Source organism: Dermacentor albipictus, chromosome 5 (genome assembly GCF_038994185.2).
Source record: "Dermacentor albipictus isolate Rhodes 1998 colony chromosome 5, USDA_Dalb.pri_finalv2, whole genome shotgun sequence".
In the NCBI taxonomy this organism is placed as follows: domain Eukaryota; kingdom Metazoa; phylum Arthropoda; class Arachnida; order Ixodida; family Ixodidae; genus Dermacentor; species Dermacentor albipictus.
The window spans coordinates 99,052,632-99,075,701 of record NC_091825.1 but is presented as its reverse complement, the minus strand read 5'-3'; the positions used below and the strand labels follow the sequence as shown (position 1 = coordinate 99,075,701).

Below are 23,070 nucleotides of genomic sequence, written 5' to 3'. Positions count from 1 at the left end.
TGGCTTTAATTCTACCTTCAAATAAACTAAAATAGCACGTGAAAGGACAGTACAACAAACATAGTAATGAATTAGTGGATGTCTTTATATCATGAAGAGAGCTGAGTCAAAACTACTAACCCAAGCATGAGTTTCGGCCATCCTTAAGGTCATGAAAGGAGCTGACCAACGCATGAGTCAACATTTTGTTAGTTTACGAGAAAAAGTCTGACCAAATATGACTTGTATCGTACAGTACCGTATCGTACAGTATGGGATCGTACCGTACCGTACCGTACCGAACCTTACTGTACCGAACCGTACCGTACCGTACCGAGCCGTACCATAGCACATCTCTTACTTATTTACGTTTCCTGAGTGTAGAGTGCGCGTTTCCTCCAGACGGCAAAAAAAAAGCATTTTTCACATGTTGCATAAAGAAAAGTTGCGTCCGTGTTATGCCGCGAAACTGCTCTTGAATTCCTGCTGTCTTCTTTCTTTTGTTTCGCTTCTGTATCTCTGCAGCTGAAATTCGAGCGGCATTACCGAACATATATAAAGAAGCCAAGTTTCTATCTGAACACTTAACGAAAAACGCACATATCATCATTCTAAGTGGTCGTGTTGGATGTTGCACTGTTCTGGTAAACTTGCAGTGCTGTTTTATTTTTTCGCATAACGCTAAAGGGTTATAAAAAAAGAAAAACCACATAAAATGACACATTATTTACGGCAAATCGAATATAACGATCAAACTATTGCCTTTTGCACAGAGTTTCCCTTGCAGAATAACCACGAAACTTGCATTCCTAGGTTCCCCTTAAACGAACGATGCCTTGACAGAATGATACGTCTCCTAGGTGAGTTCGTATCCACCGCCGTTAGCCGCGCAGAGCATCGCTAGTTGGCACAGCGCCCGACGAGATGGCGCCAGCCGCTCACGTCGTCCACGATCGACATACACGTGAGGAGTAGAAAAAAAAATGCGAGAAGCAAGGCGGTGCCCTCCCTTTGTCCCCTTCGCAGCAAGTGCTGAAATGCGACGCGGAAGCGATAGCGGACAGTCCGGTTAATAGAAGACGGCGCCGACAAAGCGCAATGCTGTATCGCTTGAGACGAAGCTGCAAATTGTGCAAGGCTCAAAGAAGTACCAGTTCGCGCAGGTGTGCCGCGATCATGACGGCTGCAACCAGGGGCCACGCCGATCAAAACAGAAAGCGGGTTTTGTACGCTTTTTTGACAATGGGCCAATGGGCCAACAATGTGACAATGGGCCAGTGCCGTCAGCGCTTTCGCTGAAGGAGAGGCAGTATGGGAACGCTGGCATGATGAGCGGCAATGGAGCCAGCTATAGAAGAACACGACGATGAACGTACGGGAAGTTGCACGAGCGCGTTCGCGCGATTATTCCAAGGGAAGCCAATCACCGCTTACGCTCAACCCAGCAACGGGCGCTTAGGAGCAGCGCTTTGATTGGGCGCACCAAAACGTATTAAAGGAACGATTAAAATTACCTTCACTTTTAAACCCCCTCAACAACACCGCCATAAGTGATAGACTGAACTAATCACCATCGCCCCTGATGTAAATACACGTTTTCATTGGCTGTAATTTCAATTCTTTACATGTGGCTTGACCGTTGTGGTGAGATAATGAACTGAATTATTCTATTAGGTTTACCAACTAAACCCGGATTTTTAAAGCGAAGCTTTTTTCCCCTTTTCCTTCGACTTTCCCACTGCTGCTGCGGCTGCTGTCTGACACAACCCATCGGGGGTGGTTCAGAGCATGTGCATACATGACAGGAGAGTGGCAGAGAGGAAAGGCGATGCGAGAAACTTGTTTGGACCTTTGCACCACGTCGAATGTGCACAATACCTTCTCCAGCTTTCTAAGCATCGCCGCATTCGCCTCTTGACAGCTCTAATTATCCATGACCCCCTGCAAAAACACTGCAGAAATTGCAGCGCTTACCTTTCTACAAACGTGCAAGTCCTGAGGGCAGCTAAACAGTACGGTAGATAGGAGGGGGGATAAGAGGCAGAGAATGGGTAGAACCGACGCAGTCTTGAAACGAGTCTATAACAGCCTTACTACTCTTTGCTGTCAGTTCCCATACAAGGGGTGGGGGTGATAGGGAAAAGGCGACGTGAGGAGGCAAGGGAACGGTACTACTATAGACACGACAGTGCTTGCGGGCAAGCGGAATAAATTTAAGTTAAGGCACGGTACAGTACGTTTGTGCTATTTGAGAAAGATAAACACTATGCAAATTCGTCAAGCGGACAATTTGCGCAGGGCGTGCAGAAGCACAGCCGCATTAAAGCAGACCATTGGGTCTAGGCGACACTACGGAAGCGCTCACACGTCACATCAACACTTCTGCGCCTGCCTGGGTAGTTTCGGGGCAATGACGTTGCTGGAGGTTCACGGGTTTGATCCCGGACGCAGCAACCGCATTTGACGGGGCGAAATAAAATACGTTCGTGTACTTAGATTTAGCGACACGTTAAAGAAAACCAGGATGTCAAAATTAATCCGGAGTCCGCCACTACAGCATGCCTCATAACCCAATTGTGGTTTTGGCACGTACAGCCCCATAATCCAATACAAGTTTAATACTTCTGCCACCACGCGATGTACCATGTAAGGCAATGAGAATGCTCAGGCCCCCCCTCTGAGGTTAAGAAATGTGGTGCACAACAACGTCTTAAGCAAAATCACTTTCCTCTGTGTGCTTTGTGTACTATGCAGACAAACAGCAGTGGTGTACGCACGGTAACGTTTGACACCAACTCACCCCTCTCGTGATGAACTAAACGCTGAAGAAATTAAACATTCGCTGTCAACTTCACGGGTAATTATCGTCAATCAAAGCAAACAGTTCAGAAAGCTCCATTTACATCTATTTCCACAGTGCATGGCATCCATATATGTTTTTCACGCAGCACTTCATCAAGAACTCAAGGACGAGAAGAATGTATTTGTCACAACTGTCACGCCTGTAAGAAAGACGAGCGACTTCATAGTCCAAAGCACGGCCTGTGCTGAAGCGTACGCAGGATGCGGATATTTTACAAACAAGACAGAAAAAAATTCCTGCCAAATATTTTCCTTTGCCTAGGACATTTCGAGTGGGTCCTCGCCAGTCTAACCCTTTTGCGTATACTTGTCGCTAAATTCCCACATATATATATTCAACTTATTAACTGCTTCCCTTTCTCCTGTCCTTATTTCTTCCGCATTCATGGCCAATCTGGCGCACACTACCATAACATCTACCCCGCATCCTTTGGCGGCTCTACATGCAGTGCATCCAATACAAACATAAAATTTCCATAACCAAAAGCAACACATGGCGCGTTACCACCGATGACGTCTTTGTTAAGCTGCCGCTTGTAAGATAAATTTCATCTCTCTCGCTGTTGACCCCAAACTATGTATTGTCACGTAATAGTGACGGTGAATAATACAGAGACAAATTTGTGATGACGAAACTAACTTTGCTTAGGCGAACTTGTGCCCACAAAAGGAAGTTACACTCAAGGCACAGCGATAGCGGCGAACATGGTCGGCGATCGTGGAAATCTGATCTGCCGGTCAAGCGCATCGGCTTTTATACATGAGCCATCGAAGGTTCCAGAGTAATCGCTGGTGCCTGCGTGTCTTCTAGAAAGGTCTGCATAATTCGCGTCGCACATGGAATCAGATTACACAAGCTTCGGTGACAAGATACAGCAGAAAGAACCATCGATAACGTTCCAGAAACTTCCGATACATGCGGTCGCGTCCAGCGCTGAGAGATGACATTTGTTAAACGGTTAAAAGTGGTCACCCAAAAAAGACAAACAAGTACACGTGTCAGTATTATAGTGCATTTTACGACACCGTGTAGAAACAAAGCAACGAAGGAGCAGTGCGAATGGGCTGTATTGAGTTGCATTTACAAATCTATAGTTGGCCACAATCATTACATCTGTTGGCCCCTGATTGCAGCGATTTAAACTACGGCACGGCAAGATATTTGCGCCCGTTCCTCTGGCTGGAATACCCGGGCACCACGCAGTTTGCAACCTTCGCGTCTCGCAATTCCAAGGCGGAAAGTAACCTTCCTGGAGATGGCAGTGCGCATTTTCTTACACGTGCCCCCAAGCCAGTGAAGGTGTTCGACCGAATGCCGGATGCGTCAGTCGAACGTCCGGTAGCCAATATAAGAAGGCCTTGCCTCGTGTATAGCCACCATTTGCTCTGCGTAAAGCTGCAGCGATGAAGAACTCTGCCATCGTGTTCACCGTAATGTTGCTGTCAGCTGGTAAGTACTCCTTCGTTGCCAGAAATGGACAGTTACTTCGGTGAAATAGAGTGTGGGCGCTTTTTCGCCATCATTGGCCCTTCCGCCATAAAACGCCCGTATATCGCTGATGTATCATCGTCATAGAGTGTTCTAACGCGGCCCCTCTGTCTTAACTTATTCTTTGATATGTAAATTTGAAGCAATTTATGTCAATTTCAAGCTTAGGAGGATTGGACGATCGGGCTTCTGAATGCGTTATGGTGACCGCGAAATCGGGTACATGAGCTTGTTCTGCTTTCACATAGTCTACCAGCAGTAATATTTTTCTATATTATTTGACCCTGTAGTAAGCATGTCAGCGCAAGCTAGTTTTCCTGCCGTTGCTGTGTTGAGTCTTGCTTAACTCTGACACTGTACTTAGCTATGGTTTGTTTCTTTTTCACACTGTTTGAGTTGTTTCAGGACTGTTTCATGCATTCTTTAAAAGTGTTTATATATATACATATGAAGCGCGTATTAGGCATCACAAAAAACGAACATTATTTATTTTATGCCTGAAACTCAAAGTAATGCTAGTTCTGGCAGTGCCAGAACTCGCTGTGCCAGTCTGGCACATCGACTTCTATATTGACGTGAGTTAATAATTAATTTCGCAGACGTAACTGCAAGGCATCGCCACCAGATTTGCGATGGCTTTGCGGGTAACGTTTTAATATGCGGACGGCATGGCGACGGCAAACAATATTACCCTTGTTTTGTCCAGCTACGCGGCATTTGCATATTTTGAAAGTTTGGCTAAAGTTAGCTGGGACACCTTGTATATAATGAAGCATTGCTTCGTTATGTCAGTAGTTCTTTGAACTGATTCATGGGCCTCGAGAAATATTTAGTCGGCTGCAACGTTGCTTTCTTCAGAAAATTGAACTTATTTTTTTTCTAGCACCGCGCTGCACACAGGTGAAAGGGCAAATTTTGTTCTAATCTGTGCATATATGAACTTATCGCAGTGCTGCTCGTGGAAGCTCAGCTCTTCCCGGGTGGTGGAGGATTTGGGCGACCCCGTGGAGGCCGTCGATGCGGCGTGAGTTCATTGTATACCGTACCATAGTGAATTTAACGAAGTAGCTCAAGAGGAGAAACTGCCTAATTTAATGGATAAAGGAGTTTCTGATGTTTGTAGAATTAATTTCACTGCACGGGTGACACCGTCAAGCATATTGGCTCGATTTGTTGGCCGAAATGCCTTGCGTAATCGGCTAGCATCCTACTACGTTGTTTGAGTACATAATAAGCTAAATTGATGGTTGGACGAGCACGTTGCTGGTTTAAAGCGGGAAACACTCGCACGATGCAGCGTCTATTACGGCGTGCGATGCATGCGAAATGAGGTTGCTCCAAGTGTATACTGGCAGCATTGGACGTACTTCGAATTGGCACGGAATAGTAGCATGCAACTTCTGCACTTCATAATCTGTAATCAGTTCTTACAACGAATGCGCTTTCTCGTAATAGATGCTGTTTGTCGGTGTTCGACACCCAGATATTTTAGTTCGAAATTATGATACTAAAAGCCTCACTGAGACTTAATATGATGTAGATGGAGGACGGGCTTGGAATTGCGAACCCAATGCGAGTTGTCAACGCAGAAAATGCGCGCGAGGAAAAATGGCCAGAGTATAAACAAAACGACATCTTTCAACTGACTGTATTGGCACACACGCGTGCGCGTGTCTCTACTACTCTCTCATGCTCGCTCGCATGCATGCGCCCAGACACTACACGTTTAAAGCTTTAGATGAATAAATATCGCAGTTTCGCCATAAGGGTGAAGCACTGTATGCAATAGCCACATATTAGAATATTAAACGATGTGTAAGGCTCGTATAGCTGTAGCGTGTGTCTCTGTGTGTTTTTTCACCTTGACTTGGTCAGTGGCCGCAATTTCTTCATCAGCTGTAGTGGCAATGTGACGAAGTAAGCGTAAGCTCACTATGTAAAAAGACGTGGTGCCGCGTGTCTGGACACATGAACAGAGGAAACTCGATGACCTACGAGCAGCATCGACTAGAACTACAGGATCTTGTGTACATCGTGTCACCCTCGCGTTCCGGTACTGCGGCATGCTCACGGCGGGCGCAATGTATGCGTCCGCTTCGCGCTCTTGAACTGTGGGACGTTGTCGACGTTTCTCACTTAACCTCGGCCTCCTTTGGCCTCCTGTTCCCGCTGCGCCACGCCTGGGCGCCTGCGGCATCGAGTTGCAGCATGTGACACGCATGCAGCTGCACATTGTTCCTGCATCCCAACTAGGAGTGGTCTTTGTGCGTATGCGGGCCCGCCTTCCTTCATTGCGATTAGCGTTTCGCGGGAGCTTCGCGGCTGCCGTTCTGGCAACACGCCGGGGTTAGGTAGATAGATAAATGAAATTTGTTAAAATAATAATAAGAAGAATCGCTAATGGTTGGGGCCCCTAGTCCAGGGTTCCGCTGGCTCTTGCCATCTTCGCAGCTCAATGTATCAGCTTGAGCTGTTCGTCGAGGGCCTAGCTGAACAGGAATGCCTCCCATTGCTCCCTCGTAGTGTTCGTGTCGGGTTGTTCTATGTTGTGTAGTGGGCACTCCCATGTAGTGTGGTATAGGGTTGGTACGTGCTGCTCTGGTACGCGCTGCTCCACTGCGGAAACGATGCATCAGCCGGTGTAAATATAGCCCCCGTACCTTGGCTATTACACGTGTGGGAGAACGGTGGCACAAGCCGACAGGGCCCGCATGCCCTGCATAGGCTCTTTTATAATTCATTCAACTAACCAAAGGTGTCTGAATGAATGGTGGGGTTTTACGTGCCAGAACTCCTAATTGGTTATGAGGCACGCCGTAGTGTGCGGACTTTTTTGCATTTCGCCCCCATCGAAATGCGGCCGACGCGGCCTAGTTTTTGATACCGCGACCTCGTGCTTTGCAGTGCAACACTAGGGCTGCTAAGCCATCGCGGCGCCTGATCAAAGCTGTCTAACTCGATATCTTAGAATACAACTTCTTTTGTGGACCTGTCTCTACGATAGGGACACGAAAATTCCTAGACATCTTTCGCCACCTGGCTTTAAAATTGTGACGCAAAGGGAAATCATACAGTTAATGGGAGTAAGGTTCTTCAGAAAAAAAAAATCTATAACTGAAGGAATCAGCATTTTGATGTGCAGTTACTGACGATGGCGAAAAATCGAGCTGAATGTTTATAAACCCAGCAAACAAGCTGTTGCGCGAGAGTCCCTCTGTTTCAATTATGGCGTAGCACAATTTCATTATGTTTATTGATCAAAGAAGTCGTTCTTAGCTACTTTACTACCACTTTCCCGTATAGAGTATATTTCGATCCTCTTTCGTGCGCCGATCCCGGAGACAGTGCACAGCTCGCCAATAATATCATAATTTTCATGCGCTGTCAGCTTTTTGTTTTGTGACATTTGTTTTTTGGGCTGCCATTTTTAAAATTGTGAGGAATAATTTCGTCAAGATTGTAACACCTGGCATGCGTAATTTGAGTAGTAGAATGGTGGGCAGTATAACCCGCATACACGGCATGCCATATATTATGACATGGCATATAACACCATCATCATAATCATCATCAGCCTAATTTTATGTCCAGCGCAGGACGGAGGTCTCTCCTAGCGATCTCCAATTACCCCTGTACTGCGATAGCTTGTACCGCATACATATACCTAAATATAAGCGGAGCCTCACGGCTACGCTGACGGCGATGACGAAGGCAAAAATTCGCTTCAATTGCCCATGTAATTTTTAGCGCAGTAAAAATTTTGTGTTTTGTATTAAACGTGCAGGAATGAAGGAGAATTGTTTTGTGTTGGAAAGACAGTTCATTTATCGTCCGTTCTTGCCTTGTGACTTCCGTGGCGTAGTTATGAAAATGTTAAAATAGTTAAGTGCAGGGAAATAATAGTTATCATGTTCTCTGCTCATTTTCAATTTCGTTTTATGTCTGGTACGATTGCTCACTTTCCCAAAGCGTCTTTTCTCATTTTTCGCGTGTGGCTCGGGAAGGTAACACTGCCTGTTGATTCACGAGTTCTTCCTTCCTTCATGGTTGTTTCTGGGCCCGGTTAACAAATGAGTGGTTAATGGTATATTATTTCTTGCATATCATGTGGTTGCATGTTCTTAGTGAGCAGGAAGTAGCACTTCGTTTCTTCTATTGCAGAGGCAAATCTGCCGCTTTGGACAACGCTGTGTTTACGAACAAGTAGTGTGCATCAGAGCTCCCTGCCCACCGATTCCTCAATGTGAGTGCAGAAGGAACATCCTCAAGATTGATGCATGCCGCACACAATTTTGTAATCTGCCTGAACTTAATACAGAGTTAGCTTAAAACCCATGACTTGAAAGGGCAAGTCATATGTAAAAGCCGCAGAGCTGAGAAATGTGTGGCGAGGTGAACTATTGTTACAAACAATTAGGCGATGAGAAAATAACAGCAAATATTCCTTTTGTGAAAAGCTTTTAGTTCTGACGTGATGTAATTATCGAAACGAAAGAAGTTCTAACGAAGATGCGTTGTTGCAGGTACCGCATCTGTAACACGCAAGCTTCGTTAGCGCACGGTAATAATTCCTTAATGCTACAATTAAACTGTAATTGGGCGCTCGTATGAGAAAGAAGAATGTTAAGAAAAGTTTGTTCCTAAAATATGCAAAGAAAGATTCAGCCCTGGTGGCTTCAAAGAAAATGTCAAGATAGCAAGAAAGCTGAGTGGAGAATAAAATGAGGAACATAATTAGGTGCGAGAAAGACAGAGACCTCTAAAAAATCTCGGTTGGAGAGAAGTATGCGACGGATTCGAAGTCCAATTACGTGTAGCCACTACCGTATATTAAAGAGAATGCGTAAGACTCTGCATTTCTGTTCGAAGCATATTACGAATTAATTAATTGTAGAGGTGGGCGAATATGTATTTTTTAAATACGAATCGAATATTGGGAGTAAGTATTCAGTATGAAATTGAATATTAAATTGCCCAACGCCAATGCAAATGGAAAAAAGACAGCTATCAAGGACAGATAATCAGCTTTAAACCCATCAAAAATTATAAGTAAAGAAATAAATCAAAAGACAACGTGAGGAATAGCCTATCAAATTCTTTCGAGTCTGGTTCCAAACAAACTTCCCGGAAAGAATGGCTGCTGTTGATAGCTTCACGAATGCGCTAAACGAAACGTTACCGATAAAAGACCAGAAGCTGCGAAAACAAAATGAGCCGTTGTAAGGAATATATTACGAGGGTGTAGAGCAAGAAATAAAACTGCGTCATGGCTATACTGGCAAAAATACCAAACGAAAAACTACAGGAGAAAATTGCAGGTTGTCATGTCGGCTTTCCCCACGAAATTGAAAACAACGCTTGTATTAATATTTTGTTTCTGCAGTGCTTCGAAAACTTTTGTCGTTGTCACACTTTTAATATTTAGCGAAATGGTTTTAGCAGACTCAGAATAGCAACCAAACTTTAGCAGTTGGATGGCGCAAAAACATTTGGTTAGTACTTACTATTCTAAAATACGGAATCATTCCTTTTCTAATACCATTCGAATATTATTAATAGTCTATTCGATTTCCTATCAGTAACTTTGAATATTTTCGCAGCCCTAATAAAGTGTAGTATGTGCGCGAATTTAGGTATAGGACGCACTGATATAACATGTATTTGAACTGGCTGCCGATTTACACAACGTCGTATTGACGTTTCACCTGAAGTAGGTTTAACGAGCATGTTATTTACATAGGGGGGGGGGGGGGTATTATTATTGCTCATGCTTGCCAGGAGCTGTTACTCATATAGATATTTTCTATTTACTTACAGGCGTGTGACTTGACATCAGCAACAAGGAAGCACCCATTTTGCAAATATCATACGTACAAGTTTCTTTATCCATGCAATAAAAACAACTGTGTAATTGTCAGTTACCTTAATATATGTGCGAGCAATTTCCGGCATCGCACTCTTCAACTTCTCATTTATTTTCATATAATGTCTGGTGCTTATAATTATTGACTTATAATTATAATGACTGCTGCAGGATGCTGCTCGCAGCGCAATCGATTGGTTCAATGTCATTCTAATAACTAACACCCTCAACCTTTAAAGGTTAAGGGTGTTAGTCATGCGGCACAAACCAAGAAGCATTTATGCACCCATAAAAGTGCTAAAATATTGAGTGCGTACGAGAAAATTTAACCGACCAGACTACGGTGCGCTGAATGGGCGACGAAAAGGAGAAGCAAGTTTCCACAAAAATGCAGTTTGAGGCTCTCTGTCTGACGTCGTGTTATACGATTCTTCGATACAACAGTGTGATTGAGTATTAACCCAGTAGAAAACTAATCAATGCGGCTTTGTTTGTCCCTCGAGGCAAGCCTGACAGACGAACAAGTGGCTTGAGTCTGCACGACGTTCTTATCCGACGCGTGCCGAACAAAATGCTGCTCACATCCCAAATAATAGGTTCATCATCATGCCGCTTGTATTCTCACTTCATCCTTCAGTGCGGAACAAGCCTTAGAAAACAGCTTGTTCGAGCGTGTTGTACTCACGTTGCTAACTCTCATAAACAAGGTTAAGCCGAAGTAACGCATCTAAACGTTCTATATACTGAACAAATATTCTGGAAGGCGCCTTAAGCGATCCAGGGATGTGTTCCGTTCTGTACAAGCTTTGCTATATAACTACCGATGACTTTATAAAAGAATCTTGGGCCGAGTGCGGACCGCCATACATCTGCGGTTTAGTCCTGAATTGCGACTCGCCTGCAAGGTCCGAGAGCGTGACTTGAAGAAAATGGTACTCGTACTGGCTGTAGTTCTTCTGTCAGCAGGTGAGTTCCAATGCAACAAAGTTTTTAGCCAGGGTGTGGCACGAAAAGCGATTCGTGCACTAGTACACTATTTGAAGTGCACCTGGCTTAAGAGACTGTGTATAGCGTCCCTGTACATCCTCCCACACGCACTCGGGGCTCATTCTCTAACTCTTTTTATCTTTTCTATTCCCGTTTCCCACAGCCCCAGTGTACGGTGGCAACCGTACACTGGGGCTGTGCTCGTCTGGTTGACCTACCTGCCTTTCCTACCTTGCTCTCTCTCTCTCTCTCTCCTTTAGCACCTTATTTCGGGAAGGGAAGATACCTCTTCAGTTATATTTGTCTATCTGAAACACAGTACTTTCGTAGTAGAAGTCAGCTTCCATAAATAATACCCAAGATAGGACACACGACAGACAAAAACATATTCCATTGATTATGGCTGCATCATATGGAATCCTCATAAGAAATCCGATAATAAACAGAAAAGCCGGTGTCGTCGGCGTCGGCTCAGGTGTGCGGCGCTTGCTCAGGCGCACATTTCGTTGTCGCGCCGAACGCTGCGTTGCTCGACGCTCACCGCGTCCGATGCGGGGCGCGTAGTCGCTGCGCCGTAGCAAAGCCACCTAGAAACAGTCTCTGTAGCACGCCGCAACCTTCGCTTCTCATTCCAACGAGCAGCTCTGTCTCCAGGAGGCATCTCACCTCGTGAGTGTCTAGCAGAGGCAAGCGCAGCTGCTTATATACCGCCGCGACGCCGCGAGCGACGGCGCGAGTTGGAGCCCCGTTTCTCTTCTGTCGTGACGTCACGGCGTCACGTGGTATTGAAGGCGACACCGCCGCGCCTGAGGAGCTGGGCTGAGCTCTAGTAATATGCTTCGCATAAAAATTAGAGTCAGTCCAAAAGAAATCAGTGCGCTTCATTTTTGGCAACTCTAGCCGAGATGTTTCCCCTTCATCCCATTATACAGCTACAGGTCTTACAGTTCTTTTATCTCGCCGCCGCTTAGAATGCATGAAATATTTACACATGCTGGTTCGTTCTGAGCGCCTTGTTACACTAAATAATTATGTGAACTTTAGTCCCCCACGAGAGATTCAAAATTGTCCTTTAAGGGAGAAGATGGTGGTCAAACGGAACCAAACCAAGCACCCTTCATGCACCCATATTGGTGTAAAAATGTTCAAGGTGTACGAGAAGACTTCATGCACTATGAGTTCTCATAATCTCAACATCACCCCTTTCTTTTGCCGAACGGAGATGTTCAAGCACAGCTTCTTTCCATGGGCCATTGAACTCTGGAATTCACTACCTGGAAGCATCCGATCTTTATCTATGCAAGAATTTTCGAAAACCATTGCATTTACTTGATATTCATATTTTTTGTGCCGGTATTTTGTTTTCTCGCTGTCTTCTTTTTCTTGACTCCCTCACTGCTCACTCCTGCAATTCACCGAAGTTGCACTATGTGTAAATAAATAAATAAATAAATAAATAAATAAATAAATAAATAAAAAACTTGTAGCCGGTGAGACCCAAACCCACAACCTCCTCATTACGCGTGCATTCCACTACCAATTATGCTACGGCGGCGGCTATCAATTTGTCCACTAACTTGAGTATTTATGTTTACTAGATCTACACCAAAGAGCGTTAGCCAGTGCCACTCAAAGCCAAGGTGGGCGGATGTGCGACATCCTTTCCTGGCCGATGGTGTCACTCAACGCGTGATCTTAGGAGAGTGGGCCCGTGGCTAATGAACCGTCGTATGCTACCTAATGACATCAAGGCTGCCACATTGGAGACCCTCGCAATGAATAAATGAGAAAACGAGGGGAATTGATGAGCTCGATTTCGTTAATGATGACTAAATAAAGCCAACAGGCAATGAAGCCAAAGAAAGGACCGGGGAAATTTACTGGGGTTTAAATTGAAATATAGAAAATGATGAAGAAAACTGACTTTTCTTGGGGTCATTATCCTTTGGCTTCATTTAATTTCAATTAAAAAGATGGGCTCCTCGGTTCCCTTGCACTTATTCGTTTCGCAAATATCGGAAGTACAAGCTACGTTTTACACGGAATAAAGGGAAATCTACCTCTGGCATTGTCAGTGGTGTTATCGAAAAAGGTGACATTTACTTCATCATACTTGCGAACTTCTTGCTTTTTTTATACATTGTCTAGTGCTCACAGCTACATTTTATTGCAATGCCTGTAGCAAATCCAAGGAGCCACATTCAAGTGTTTGACTTTCCCTCACGGTGACGCAGTACACTCTAGAATGCTTAATGGTAATCACCGCGGTAACTTGGCCCGAAAAGTCGCCAACAAAGTAAACATTTTTGACCACGAGAGATTCAAAATTGCCCTTTAAGGGAGAATATGGTGGCCAAACGGAACCAAACCAAGCACCCTTCATGCACCCATATTGGTGTAAAAATGTTCAAGGTGTACGAGAAGACTTCATGCACTAGCTAAATTACATAGCATTTAATGCGCTGCGTCAAGGAGAAGCATATATTCACAAAAATAATTATTCAGGGTCACTGCTCCATGCATGCCAGCTTGCCCAATTCTTCGACAGAGCAATATGATTGAGTAATGATCATTTTGAAAACGATCAATGTAGACTCACTTGCACTTCAATACAAGACTAACACATCATCATGTAGAGCGAAAGCAAGGAACACAAGGCCGTACGATGCTTGCGACGAGCTTAACCAAAGCGTAAAACGCAAAACGCTTCTTGCATAGCAGATGACTGGTTAAATGCCAATACGAGTTTGTTTTCACTTGCTTTCTGCGCAGCAAGTATAAGAAAACAACCGGTAGGACAGCGTGCCATGCCAGCGTTACCGAACATTCGCGCACAAGCTTAAGCGATAACATCTCGAAGCAACTCGTTTATATTCTGGAACGTGACTCGAACGATGCAAGGAGGTTTTCCTTCTGAAAAAGCATCCCTATAAAAGCAACTTGGCGAGCGTACAGACCGCCACACTTCTGCCGTTTAGTCTTGGGACTCAGTTGCAAGAGCCCAGAACGCCACAATGAAGACAACGGTGCTCGTACTAGCCGTCCTTCTTCTCTCAGCAGGTAAGTTCTGTGGCAGTGACGTATATTACCCGCACACCCAATACCGTGCACCCAATAAGAGAGGACATCTCTTCTGTTAGGTCTGTCAATCTGAAAACCAATTCATTGCTGCAGGTAGTCGGCTTGTACAAATATTAACCATGGCAGAAAATATATTCATTTTATTGGACACACATTGAGGGCAGGCATGATCAGCATATAAAAAAAAACACATATCTGCTGGCAATAACCTAAAGACAAATATTTCAAAAAGAAGCGGTCAACTAAGTATGCGTAAAGTCACATTTTCTGGATTTCAGTAGCATCCGACCCCGACGACATTGGCTTGCCGGCTCCTAAGTAAGTGACTACTGACGACATCCATTCACACATGAGTATGAAAATTCACTTGAATACACGACGTGCGAATATCCTGCATATATAATATACTGTGCAAAGTACACCTAAGTGAAAATAAACTGCAAATAACAGACGATGTTCGCCGAGTGCTGGTAGACATTGCACTGCTGAAGCTGATGCCTTGCATATTGACAAGAAAGTTGCGCAACTGACTTCGAGCTGAGACTGAGAAAACATTCAGAAGGTGTAATCGCCGACTTAGTCCTTAATCGAAATTCCTCCACTTTGCGGTCTTTCTATGAAGTAACATCCTCTCAGAATTCGGGTCTCTGTACTACGAGAAACTTCATTGTCAAGTTCTCTTCCAGTGATACTGACGGAAGCTCAGCGTAATACCGGAAAACAAGCCTCGGGGGGCCGACGGGGAGGAGGACGCCAGGCATCAAATTCAAAGAAATGTGGCGTAAGTACAAGTTTGTAATTATAATAATAAAAAACGGAGCGTGTGACTGGATTGCCACCGACTGTATGAAAGTGCGACTGAAACAAAAATGGTAACGCGGCTTTTTTCATTTTTTTCTTCCATTTCCTTATTTGTATTGGGCGGCAAAACGTTTTGCTTTGAAAGGAAAATTGTTTTGGAAGCTGCAAGTGGTTGTCTGCAGTCATATTGGAGTTTTATAAGTAGACGCACAAAATGGGCTAACAGGTTTCCTATGAACGCCTGAGGCAGCAGGAGGGCAATCATCTTCGTCGCACTAGCGGGGGCCAGTGAGCAAAACGCATGTATTGCCATTCTGTGAGTGAAACTTCGCGTTAGTCTCATCAGTCACAAGATTCTCATTCAGGAAAAAAAATAGAAAATTTATTTTGTTTACAGCCTTCTGAAAAATGTGAACATTGTCGCATTAAATATACAGAGCAATCAAACGGCCATTGAAAGCCTCTCATGCGGGAGGTTTTCGGTGGGTGCTTCCCATACTTACAGGAATTGCAAACGTGTCCATAATGTCAGGAATGCGTATGTGCACTATTTTAAGATAACTAAAGTATAAATATAGCGGCCTGCTGGTATGGGTGCCATTCGCACGCTATAACCGCCATCAATAGGGAATGTATATTTAAGTGTTACAACGCGTTTAAGGTCTGGACGCTTGAAAGCGAGGCCAACTTCTGAGCGGCCAATTGAAATGCGTGTAAAACAAAGAAATGCCTTTAAGAGGCCACCCTTACACCGATTTGTATAAAATTATTGCATTTGAGAAATAAAATAAATTTTTTATTAACTTCGAAAAGCAGAAGCTCGATTTAGAGCCTGAGAGTTTGACAACATATTCGCCGAATACTGTATATATACGAGAATACCATGTATACGAGTAAACACATTTACCCCTGTGTTGTTCTTGGTATCTTTGTTTGTCTTCTTAATATACGATTAACAAAAATCGCACCCCTCGTTTAACCCCCTTTCTTCTCGTACATTTCATAACGACGGTCTCGAATCCGGCAACATTGATGCTTTCAGGTGGCATATGGGGGTTCATTGACCAATTGACCTCAAAGAAAAGAAGAGAGAAAAAAAAGAGATCACGTACTCGTGACGCCTGTGGCAGAAAGGATGTTCCACATCCACCGTCAAAGTTTGTGAGTGGTGGAGCTGGCTAACACTACCAGGATTAGTTCTAGTAGTAACACGTAAATAGCCAGCAAATTGGATCGGAAAACTGCGCCGCGGTAGCTTAATTGGTAGAGCATCACGCACGCAATGCGAAGACGTGGGATCATTCCCCACCTGCGGCAAGTTTCTCTTTAATCCACTTTCAATTACAGAGACGGCGCCGAATAAAACACACGAAGAAGGGGGACACGAGACAGCACGTAGGCGCACTTGTAGGCGCATTTGTTTTCTTATATATATATATATATATATATATATATATATATATATATATATATATATATATATATATATATATAATCCCCGAGATATCCAGCAATCCAGCAGCTGCAGAAGTAACCACAGCCACGCCGAATCTCTGGATTGTAGGCCAAAAGAGCTTGGCATTAAGGAAAGTCCAGTCATTTCACAATGTTTAGCTAGGATATGAGGGTAGCGAGTTTGGATTTCAAAGACACGGCTACGGCTCAGCACCATTGCTTGAAGACAGCACCGCTATCGGCTGCTAGGCATCAGCGAGTGAGACTGTTTCATGGTCGCAGCGCACTCATACCTTGCCGGCCCCTGTGTGTCTTGAGGACGAAATGCGCCGTTAGGCTTTCGGTTGTGGCGTCTGCGGTGTAAGAAACATAATGTTTACAGCGAGTCCTGCGTGGTGGGTGGTAGGCTCACTTGGCCACACGCAGTCGAATTTCGTTGCCTCCCAGCAATATAAACATATCACGAAAAAGTTGACGCTGCTTTAAAAATTTGATGGTCACCTCCGTGTGTTAATGCGTGCAGTGTTGTGGTGGGTATGCCACAAAACTTGGTACTAGGTAAGTTGCAGAACAGCAGTAATAAGTGGTCTGGCATAATGCACACCGACGGTGCCCAGGATGCACGAAAAAAAGGTAAAAAAAAAATGAAAGGAAATTCTGTGGCAGTGTGTTAAGTCCCCCCAAGATTAGCCTCACACTTCGTACTTCTTTCACTCGGAAGAAGATTCTTTGCTTTTAGTAAAAGAAAATGGCTCTTTGAACACGAGTACAATATTATCAATTCATTGCAATTAGAGCCGTTTCAGTAACAGAAAATTAACGAAGCTCAAATCAAAGCGCCATCGTCTCCATTTCAGTTCATGCCGCCGGACACCAATGTATAAATTTCCGGGCGTGTTGAAAGGCCTCTAAACTCTGATACAAGAAGGTTAAACATTAGGGACCAAAGGAGAGAGTTATGTTGTCATATGCTTCAGTCATTGAGTTTCTGACATTACCTCGACGGGAAACTGAGACTGCTTTGCTGTTGGATCTATGCAAATGCCGAGATGTGGTTGCTTCGGCATCACATTATTTTCGGAGAGCCAGGAAAGCTAGAAGGCTCACCTGGCTAGCAGCGCTGAGCCTGTCACAATGGTTCGTTTTCTATTGAAACGCCATGCAAAGTCTTGTTTTTTACAAATCATGTAAAACATGCTTTGTCCAATCAAAGAGATTTGTGTTGGGTTGTACAGGTCCATCAAATGTAGGAGAGTACCAGCGGGCTGCTAAGTTTAGCGGAAACATGACAATATCACTAGGAAAATGTGCTTCAGATTCAATAGTCTGTCCCTGCGCAGAAATTCTCGCGTGCTTATTGTACTCTTGTAAGGAAACTTAATAGAAATATGTAGCACGGGCGAGCAAGTAAGTAAACTACATATATATATGCATATAATAAATAAGTTGACTTTGTCTCTTGCTCGCAGTCTTACGTCTGTACTGCAAGGCAGCGCTGTGAGAGACAACTAGTACCGGAACCTACATGTGAGTAGTTTGCATCGAGTTGTCACTTGGTTTGCCCACCTTGGCTGGGTTAGTGTTATGTGACATGCTTACGCACATTTAAATGGGCGACATGATTCGCCCCGCATCCTTTAAAAGGAGACGCCACAGCTTCTTTTGCCCGTGCGCCTTTGCAAACATAGATCAGCCTGCAGAAACATCAACCATTCTCCTCTTCCTAGCAAAGCGAAACCCATAAACAGCTTAGTTTTTGTGCTTTTCCTCACTTCAATATTTTTGTGATCTTTACCACCCATTTAGCTGCATGCAAACCGCAGCTACAAAAGCTTCATTCGCAGCAAAAGAATAGACTGTCTGTGCGGAATCACAAAGCAAAGCCGCCCATCCAGTTAGCGAGTAGTCGCATGGTCACTTGTCACAACCTCGGTGTCCGTTGCTATTAAGACTTACTTTTTAGAGAGCTATAGGTCTATTCACTCGCAAACACCGCACAGCAAATTAAACTATTTACCAACAAAACAAATTACGAATAAGGGCCATTGAATGCCGGTTGAGATTCCGTCCTGTTAGCAATACGTTTAGTGAACGATATATCACCGTACAACGGTGCAACACCTACTTATGGGAGGGTGGGGGGTAAGAGGGGATGGGGAAGACATTTAAGCGACCGTTACTGCTTGTTGGAACGACGCGTACATTGACCTGTAGCTTCGCGACTGTTGGGACAAAAGAATACTAAAATTGGTATCCAACTCTGACTAGGACTCTTTACAATATTCAACAATAGCAAAAGGGCGTCGGCCTTTCTAACAGGACTTAACTGATGGCACTGCAGGGGATAAGATTGGATTAGAATCTAACGAAATGATCGTTTCATTATGCAAAACTTTGAGTAAGATAACAGCGTTGGTTTTTGCAGTTGTACTTCGTCTTTATAGAGGGCTGTGCTCTTAAGGAGTCCTACTTAAGATGGTCAGTGGTTTCAAGTATGCATACAGGATAGAGCATAAAAATAGGTTAGGGTGCATCGAGCACGTAGCCGCCACGGGGTACATGAAGCATCTTGTGCGTGCTGCAGAAGTTGTATGGACACTGCAGTACAGATATGACGTAGCCAAATACACAAATGTCGTGCATTCATGCATTACAACGTGTACACAGCTGATGTATGATACAGGTACTACAGACTTGATTTATGATACAGGTGGTGAGGGTCTAATAGTCTAATTTTGCGATCCTGCTCATTCTTTCTTTATTCACAATGGCCTGCCATGATCAAGGGTGGTGGGCGCGAATGGGCATCTCTCAGTCTTGGTGCCCGAGTCCCTTCACACCGTTTGTGGTCCCTACCTATCGAACGCGGGTACACCATGCCGAGCTAGCACGCAATTTCTAGCAAAACATTGAACGCTTGTAGGCATTATAACTACTTCATGATGGATTTGCGTTTGATGTATTATATCTGCTATGGATGGGTGAGTTCTCTCAAACATGAACACTCCTAATAAGATCGATAAACGTACTGTCGAGTTATGTCTTAAAACGCTGAGCGAGCGGATAAAGTTAAATTCGATTGCATCATGCATGCCGCGACAACGGTGCCATCTTTGCATATAAGACATACATGATATAGTATCGGCTTTCTTTCTTGTACACAACGATACTAAAATGAGGCGAGTGGGTTGCGTGGTTCCAATTGTATATGCAATAATGCTAGAAGATGTATTGGTTACACGCGGTTTTATTAAGTAGCCCCCTGTGCAGATCAAACTTATATACGTTTCATGTCAACAAATTTATTACTGATTTGGTTTTCTTAGTAAGTGCTGTAATACTTTAGTTGAAAGAACGCCTTGCTCTATTTGTACGGTGTTAATGTAACGGAGACACTTGTTTATTTTTAGGAGCGTAAATGTGATGGAGGATGTCCTAATGTACATGTTATTTAATATAGTTCGTCTATTTGCCTAATAACTTTAGCTACCTTTCTAATAGCGGCCATAAGCTGTGAAAGAATTCAGTCGCTCACGTGAGGAACGACGTAATTTTCCCAGATGTTTGACTTCTCGGAATTCTGAATACATGCTTCGTCATAAACATAAAAGTGTGGTAGTAGGCCTGTACAGCCCGTAGCAAAGACATCTCACATTTTAATAGATTATTTCTCAACTTAAAAAGCAACTATTCTACGGTGCCACCAGACGTGATAACCTTTAACTAAAGTCGTATAATCTTCAGTGCGAAAACACATGTCTTGATTTAATAAAGCCACAAATCTCCATTCTGTGTGTATCGCCATGGCCTAAGTTCAGAAGCCTTAGGCACTTCATGGTTTAAATTAGGTATTTTCAAGATGCATAAGTAATGAAGGTTGTGGCATTAGCTTGGCGGCTATATCATGGAAATAATGAAAATAATTATGCTCAATTTACATTAGAATGTGCCAAATGGACTCACTTTTAGGTTTGCGTACATAAAATTCAAAGAGGGAAGACTAATATTGAAAACATTATCAATATAAGTAAAAAAAAACTAATAATTTAGGAGATTCACTTGGGGGATGTCTGCAGACAAGCGTTGTTTTGTCCTAGCATGGTTTATTAGACTGATTTAGGTCGACAGCAAATATAGCGCCACCTAGTGCTTGCAGTAAAATTAAAGCCTTTTTTCTGCACATGCAGGCGCCGACTTGTGAGTTTACCGGAAAGAAAAGCACCCTGGATGAACGGCAACCAAGTCAACAAGCTGGTACGCTAATAAAGTTCGTTGTAATCATAGAGAACTGGGTCCGACCTTCTATTTCTTCATTCAAAAAGCTTGGTGTCTGATGCTTCTAGCGGCCTTCACTTTAGTTAGGCTGCATATTTTTTGAAGTTTAGAAAGGACAAAAAACGCCACAGAAACTTCAAAAGTTTCTTCTTTTTTAATCCGTATGAGATTCCATCGACCCACGGAATAACTACCGTTCATTATCGCTTTACGACTAGCTTTACTTGGTCTCCAAAAGACACCTCCGCCCCATTTAACATCTTTTAGTAAGTTTGCAGCGACAGGTGAAAATGTGAGAATATTATAGCGTGCAGGCTCTCAAGCTGTCTTTCTGCCCATCAAATGTCTCACTCATAAGCAATATCATAAGAAGCCAACAAACACTGACACCAGTGTTTGTTGTCAGTGTTTGTTGGCTTCTTATGATATGACTAATAAAATCGGGTCCCTCAGTTAACCCCCTTTCTTCTTGTTCACTGATAAGTAGGGCACATGATTTGAAAAGGGCTGATTTTAAAAATGACTGCACAATGCCATTTTAACAACCTTCATGTGGTCAGAGGAAACACTTAGCAGCACTTTCACTCATACATCCAATAGAACCGGTAAGTTTTTGTTCTATTTTGAAATTTGAGAACTGCAACTTGTTCGGTCGCGGCATTTCACACAGCAAAGTCAAACCCATGACATTTTCTTTTGTTACCGATTGTGATATTGCCAGTGAAGTGATTGCTAAAAATGAAATAATCATCAACAAAGCTGAAGACTTTAACAACAAGATCCTCCAAGTTTTGCTCAAGCATTCTATCTACTCTTGACAGAAATGTGTTGTTCAAGGTAGGCGCGATAATTGAAACAATACATATCCCAGCCTTGTATAAAAGCATTTCTTGATTAAATTCAACAAAAGTGGTGTTCAAATAGAAGGAAAGCAATCCTGAATATTCTTCATCTGTCATACTAAACTCACTGATGAACTGACGTCCATCATTGCATCCTGCTATAGCGAGTTCAACACATTCCAGAAGTTTGTGCTGATGCATGTTGTAGTAAGGATATTTGACGTCAATGGTAAATATATCATACCCATATGGGTTTTAGTCCTTCAGATGTAGTACTACTGATTAAGAGCTACGTACTTTGAAGGAGTCCACCATATATATGGGCCAGAAATAAGAAACTGCTATGTACTAATGTTTTCTCTAATAATTGTGACCTAATCATCTTGTATATTACCTGTGTTTCACTGTATCATTACTTCTGCTACACTCTCTTGTTTTTACTATGTACAAACTATGACCAGTGCTTGTGATTGCCCCACCCCCCCCATGAAATACCCTCGCTATGAGGGCTTTTGGCGGTATTTTGAATATTTGAATAAATAAATAAATAAATAAATAAATAAATAAATAAATAAATAAATAAATAAATAAATAAATAAATAAATAAATAAATAAATATTTCTTTCAGAAGCTATGGCCCCAAAAGGCAGGCCTCCAAATGCGAGCTTACTGTGAAAAAAAAATAAAGAAAAAACTTCATCAGTATGGTCCTGGCATTGTAAACATTCAACAGCATCTTTTCCAAATTGAACTCCTTTAGCATTTCCTTTGCCTTTTTGTTTAACGCAGGTAGTGTTGCTTCCATCTTTCTGATGTTCCGCGACAAGGTTTCGAGAGCGTTTTCAGAACGAACGGCTTTTGGCAAAATAACGAAACACCTTTTTTTGTCAGCTGTGAGCAACTTAAGCCAGTGCTCAGTTAGAAAGCTTGCTACCACACACTGCAAAACGGTTTCTACAGCGAAGCTGTAAACAGGCTGTCTCAGCTAACTTTAGCCAGAGCTTACACGTATGCGAATGCCACGTAGCTGGACAGAACCAAGGTAATGTCGTTTACCGTCGCTTGGATATACTCAAATAATTTTTTTCAGTTCCACCTGATTAGATAACTAGCCTTAAATAATTAGTCAACTTCTGAAATATTGAAATTAGATTAAAAGTGTCAATGAGAAAATTGTAGACCGACATGAAAAACGCCCGATACGGCTTTCTGTTGCTCAGTACGTGCTATATAAAACTGCTTTCCGAGCATGAAGGAAGCCCGCGAACGGACGTAAAATTGCTGCTTGACTGGCCGCTCAGGTCGTTTCAGGTGTCTTGAAAGTGGGGAAGGTTCGCATGTATAGTATGGGCAAAGCGTGGAGCCAACGGCCGACGCCATAAGAGGCGTACTTTTGCGAGAAACGTTTAAGGACCACGAAGCCAGAAAGCACGTTT

At 43.4% G+C, this 23,070-nt stretch overlaps 2 long non-coding RNA genes across 2 annotated transcripts; both read left to right on the top strand.

Moving 5' to 3' along the window:
* The first annotated feature begins 3,966 nt into the window (after window positions 1-3,966).
* On the top strand, window positions 3,967-10,285 carry LOC139060556 (uncharacterized). Its single transcript, XR_011514920.1, has 4 exons — window positions 3,967-4,291; window positions 5,281-5,354; window positions 8,492-8,573; window positions 10,148-10,285. It is a non-coding gene; the product is annotated as an uncharacterized lncRNA (long non-coding RNA).
* Window positions 10,286-14,109: 3,824 nt separating this feature from the next.
* LOC139060555 (uncharacterized) lies at window positions 14,110-20,805 on the top strand. Its single transcript, XR_011514919.1, has 4 exons — window positions 14,110-14,240; window positions 14,948-15,042; window positions 17,987-18,044; window positions 20,705-20,805. It is a non-coding gene; the product is annotated as an uncharacterized lncRNA (long non-coding RNA).
* The last annotated feature ends 2,265 nt before the right edge of the window (window positions 20,806-23,070 follow it).